Here is a 6,470-nt window from a genome sequence, read left to right as displayed (position 1 = left end):
TCAAGATTCTTTTTAGTGCCAAAAAAGACAGGGGACTTGAGGCCCATTTTGGATCTCAGCATCCTAAATCGATCAGTCAAAAAGTCCAAGTTCCGAATGGTCACCTTACAATCCATTCTCCCACTGCTGGAGAAAGGTGTTTGGATGTGCTCCATAGATCTCAAGGACGCCTATTATCACATCCTAATAGATCAGGCGTCCAGGAGACATTTGCGCTTCAGCCTGGGAGACAGTCATTTTCAGTTCTGCGCACTGCCCTTTGGTCTCACCACAGCCCCCAGGGTGTTCACCAAATGTTTGGCAGTTGTGACTGCTCACCTGAGGAGTCTAGGATTCCAGGTGTTTCTGTATCTGGACGACTGGCTCCTAACTGCCACCTCCAGGCGTCTACTATTGCGGAACCTACAAGCCACCATATCACTAGGCACTTCCCTTGGAATCACCTTCAATTGGCCAAAGTCTGTGTTGCTGCCATCTCAGCGCATAAGGTTCATCGGAGTAGAGATAGACTCAAACCAAATGCGGGTCTATCTTCCTACAGAAAGGATACAGACTATACAGGCTCAAGTCCGAGCCTTGCTTCTCAGATCCAAAGCTCCAGCCAGGATGGTCCTGCAGCTATTAGGTTCTATGTCGGCCACTGTTCTCCTAGTCCCCTTAGCAAGATTGCATATGAGAATTCTCCAGTGGCTCCTATCGACACAGTGGTCTTTTCAGGATCTCCCTCTCAGTCACCTCATACGGATCACGGAAACCTGCAAACGGGACCTTCGCTGGTGGCTGGTGCCCTCCAATCTGGATCAGGGACAACCTTTTGTTCCACCTCCTCCTATGGCCACATTGACGACGGACGCCTCCCAGACGGGGTGGGGGGGGGCATTACCTGGGCAGGTCAGTCCAAGGCAATTGGCATTCCGACGAGAGTCTCCTTCATATCAACATTCTAGAAATGAGGGCGGTGTTTCTGTCTCTACAAGCCCTCCACAATTACCTCCCTCAGGGCGTAATTGCCATTCACTCCGACAACATGTCAGTAGTCTGGTATCTGAACAAGCAGGGAGGGACCAGATCCTACCCCCTTTGCAGAGAGGCCATGAGAGTTTGGGATTGGGCAGTGGCGACCAAACGTTTTCTGGTAGCGACTCATATCCCTGGGAAGTCCAACGTGATAGCCGACAGACTAAGCAGAACTATTCTCTTTCCTCACGAGTGGTCTCTGAACGATGCAGTGACAACTCAGATCTTCAGCAGATGGGGAACTCCTTGTTGTGACCTTTTCACAACCCCGCTGAACGCGAAGTGCAGAAAGTTCTTCTCTCTCACTCCAGCTCCGGGGGAGAGTCCTGTGGACGCTTTAGCCCATCCTTGGCCCACCGGCTTGCTATACGCCTTCCCTCCAGTTCCCCTCCTTCCCAGAGTGATCCAAAAGGCATCTCACTTGGGGAGCAAAATGATTTTAATTGCCCCTTACTGGCCTCGTCAGGTATGGTTCCCCTATCTTTGGAAATATGCACTGGACGGACCATTGTTCCTGGATCAGATCCCAGACCTATTAATTCATCAGTCGGGACAACTCCATCAGTCCCTTCACACTTTGAAGTTAACAGCTTGGCTCCTCCTCTTCCGACTATAGTCAGGAATCATACTTTAGACCCGGAAGTCATACGTATCTTATCCTCGGCCCACAAGTCTGCCACTAAGAAATTGTATACTAGCAAATGGAAGAGATTTGCTATTTGGGCTCAACTCCGGGGTCTGGATCCCATCACTGTTCCGGTGTCAGAAGTCCTGAAATTTCTAACTTCCCTATTCAATCAAGGTTCTTCAGTCTCTACTATCAAGGTCCAATTGGCAGCTATCTCCAATTTTCATGAATCTATAAACCCACCTTTAATGAGCAACAGATTGTGTAAAACCTTCATGAAAGGTGCGGCGCTTTTATGACCTCCGATTTCTCATCCTGCGCCTCCGTGGGATCTCAATGTGGTATTACGTGCCTTAACCTCCTCCCCCTTCGAACCGGCAGCAACCTGTGATTTGAAACTTCTTTCTTGGAAAACTGCCTTTCTGGTCGCGATTACTTCTGCCAGAAGGGTTTCAGAGCTTCAAGCTCTATCTGTCAAACCACTGTACTTGGTTTTTCACAAAGATAGAGTATCCCTCAGGCCTAATCCATCTTTTGTCCCTAAAGTTTGTTCCAGTTTTTGCCTGCAACAGTCATTAGAACTTCCAGTTTTATTCCCAAAATACTCAAACAAAGCGGAATACATTTTCCACACATTGGATGTTTACAGACAATTGCGCTTTTATTTAGACAGAACCCAACAAACACGAAAAACAGATCAATAGTTTGTGTCCTTTTCGGATAATAAATTGGGCAAAGCCGTCACAAAGGTCACTATTGCCAAATGGATCAGGGACTGTATTAGTCAGGCTTATTCCTCTTCTAATAAAGAGCTTACAACCTCTGTCAAAGCTCACTCTACAAGAGCTATGGCTACTTCAATAGCATTCCATTCTAAGCTGGCCATTAGTGACATTTGTGTTGTGGCTACGTGGTCTTCCCCGCACACCTTCATTTCCCACTACAAATTGGATGTGGCATCTCGGGGGCGAGCTTCATTTGGTTCCACAGTTCTCAGGAGTGTTTTCCAGTGAGCCACCCAGGAATTAGGTGCTAGGGACGCTGTCCCATCAGTACGGAATGTAGGTGAGATAGGATCACATAACATCTTTTAGTTATGTACTTACCATAACTTTAGATGTTTGGGATCCATCTCGCCTACATTCCTAATAACCCACCCTCCTTCCCCCTGCCTTGGAGATCAGAAGAGATCGGACGGTCCGAGTTCTATTGTTTCATCTTGAAACATCTGGCAATGTTATATAAACAGTTATGTGTGTGTGCATGAGTGCGGACAAACAAGATCTGGGGAAGTGGTGGTGGTGCATCCTGGGATAGAGAATAGCTCACCCAATAAGAGGCTTCGCTCTATAGCATAGCGTGCCGAGTCGGAGCCGAGGATCGGCTCCGAGCCCATCAGTACAGAATGTAGGCGAGATGGATCCCAAACATCTAAAGTTATGGTAAGTACATAACTAAAAGTTATCCCAGTTATTATTGTGTTCTATATGCTATGGAATGTTATGTCACTGGGTTATGTGATGTGTTCTGCATGCTGCTACAACTAACCACATGTTCTTTTCATTACTAATCTATACACTTTGAAAATCCTCAACACCATAGCTCAACTGGTAGGCCAGTTCCCATGGATCCACCTATCCTACTCAACCGGCCAAGGCACTGGGGACCCAAACTGGAGCTGCCCCCTGTGTTGTCCCTGCTCCACCTACTGGTGAAACTACTTCAGGGGATGGCCCTCGCTGGTAGCAGGTGCAGAAAGGGAGTGGTCACCCAGTGACAGCTACCAGGGATGGTGTGCAGGATCCTCTAGTGTGGTTTGGACGATCAACTGCACCAGCTTGAGGGCAGACTGGGCAATCTGGAGGAGCAGGCTGGCCCTGGTGCCCAGACCCCAGCACAGCTACCTCTGGGGACATGAAGGAGCAGTGGTGACTGCCAAAATAGTGGGAGGCTCAGTCCAACTGCTGCCATCTAGGGGCACATATTTCTCTGATTCCACAACACTCTCCCCATCAAAGGTATTTATCCCCTCATGTCTCATACACTGACCCTAAATGCTGTCTTGTCTGTTTGGAAATGCTACCTCTCCTACCCAACTTAACTCCCCACACATACCTATATCCTTTCCCCAACATTCCACTCTCTCTCCTTAAAAAAATGGCCATCTGTCTCACAAAAAATTGCCCTGTACATAGCTCTCCATTTCACCCCCATGAACACTGCCCACAGCCAATCATCACACCAATTTATTATCAGCACAGTTATGTTGCCCACACCCCGCTCACTGGGTGGTGAGGCTACAAATTCCAAACTGTCCACAACCTGCACATCTGTTGCTGTAAAAGAAATGGAGAGCTATGGTGTTTTCTTACACTGATCCTGCACATCTCTACTATGGTGTTTTCTTACACTGATCCTGCACATCTCTACCTGTCTCTCACATTGTTTTTCCCCTACTTGCCCCATTTCACCACTTTCCTATCACCCCTTTTTTCTATAGCATGGGTTTAAGCAGAGCTAAGCACCATGCTACATTATGATCCATCGCTCAAACCCATGCAAACCCACTTAAAACTGCTTTAATCACCTTCTGTCTTTCTGACACATCAGCAAAATGGTAACCCCTGACAAGTCTCAAACCCAGGACCCTGCACTAGCTCAGTAGGCCACTCAGCTTTGAAGCATGACAGGTGTTTCCATAAACTTATCCTGAGTATCAGTGATGCACATCAGAAAAAAGTTCACCCCTGCTAAGTCTCAAATCCAGGACCCTATCAACTACAGCACAATGCATTAGCCCACTAGGCCACTTAGCTCTGAAGAAGGCCAGGTGTTTCCATAAACATATCCTTATTGCCAGTGACACACTGCTTTTACATATAATGGGAAAAATGACAGCATACTTGGGACTGTGATACAGACACCAAACCAGTACACAGCAAAATAAATGTTGATGGATGGTTGTGAGGCCTAGTATATACATTTGGCATGGTTGTCACACAACCTATGCTGTGTGCTGAAGTACTGGCCAATCAGTACACATTGAATTTGGAAAATCGTGACAGACTGTTCAGTGTCACATGTCATACCCATCCGATCACACATGTTCATGCAAATCCTGTGTAACAAACTGTATGCATGCACATATGTCTTGCAAATATACCTGCTATATTATTGATGCTGTAGCTCAATCTGTTACATTCCTACCATGCTTAACATTTTTCCATGCACAGTTCTGGCTTCCATTCCACTGTATTGCATGTCAAGTACATGGTTGCCAAAACAATTAAATGACTGAGGTGTGCAATTTTAAGCAGACCTGGTTGCTGCTACTGCAGTTTCTGCTACCCATATTAACATGTCAAAGACCTGTAGTTTGGGACACACTTCACAAATATGTATAGGTGTCCTAAATGTCACACACCACTCTCTGGATGACACTGTTACATAACATATGTACCAGAGGCACATGCCTCACCTGGACTGTTATGGGTACTCTCACCCTGGCTATGCTGTGACAACAGAGCTGACACTGCTCCCTCACTCACATATATATCTTGCTGTCCCACAATGGGTCCACAATCCCCAGTGTGACTTCTGGGCAGAATGCTGCAGCTGCAGCATGCAACATGTGCATCAGTATGTTCAGCTACCTGCTACAGACCTACCATACCTCCCAACCACTTAGAACAGGGAATCCACACAACACCCATACATAAAGGGGTGGCAAAATGGTCAAGGGACACGGATATGTGTCAAAGTCTACCCCTACAAACATACACAGCTGACAGACCAGCAGCTATTGCAGCAGCATGCATATTCTGATGCAAATGACATATGATGCTCACATCTATCTGTCTCCTTACTGAACTCAACCCACATTATTAAAGAGTAAACTGCCACATAATCATAAAGTTTGTTCACAATGACCAAACATAGCATGCAAAACTGTGGACATACCACATAAATCCAAACAGTGGACAGTATTTCTATCTACCCCTCTGTGATGGTGTAGTCCCCGCACCTTGATAATGCCCTTCTCACAGGGCAGGAAAATGTCCAAGGCCTACATGAAGGCCTCAAATACAGCACTGTGTTGCCATGCCTTTACCTAAAGAAAATGCAACCCAGCTGTAGTGGATGCAATTAGCAAGTCTGAGCCACAGATTGGTACACAGGCAATCAGCTGTTTATGAGCATTACCAACAAAAAGCAAGCTGCTGCCTGTGGTACAGAGGTCTGTGACTTTCTCTATGAAGACAGACTGTGCTATCCTAGCATTCTACCACAGGATTTCTGCACATAAAGGAGTATAGCACTATACCAGATATGTAATAGAATTCCCCATGTAATGGGATGCAGATGGGTGGATGCAGTCATGGGAAATATGTAGTACATATCGTGGAATGACATGTTGTTGTTAGTCAGCTGCCCAGCAGCTACAGGCTTCCATTGTGGCTCTGTCTGCTGTGACATAGATCACAGTTCTGGCCCCTGAGTCTCCCCAGCAATGGCCAGCTCATGTACAAATGCTACTGGATTGTGTATTAGACAATAATGACAGTCAGTACGGGTGGATACAGCTGGCATATCACATGATGTACTGTCAGTCTGCTCCTCTCAGTCTGTGAATGTCACACAGGCATAGTTCAAACATTGTCCAGGTGTCCTTGACTGTTCCTGACGTACTCTGACTAGGTCACTGTGTACTCAACACCTGTATATCATTGCCTGCAAGCTATGGCTAACATACCTGTTGACCCCCTACAGCAGGACAGCAGGTTATAGCCAGTACTAGTGGGGGGACACAGGCTCCACCTCAGCA

The sequence above is a fragment of the Protopterus annectens genome, chromosome 16.part0 (genome assembly GCF_019279795.1).
Source record: "Protopterus annectens isolate FY-2018-M chromosome 16.part0, PAN1.0, whole genome shotgun sequence".
In the NCBI taxonomy this organism is placed as follows: Eukaryota; Metazoa; Chordata; order Ceratodontiformes; family Protopteridae; genus Protopterus; species Protopterus annectens.
The sequence above is the reverse complement of the archived record's forward strand: the minus strand, read 5'-3'. Positions refer to the sequence as shown.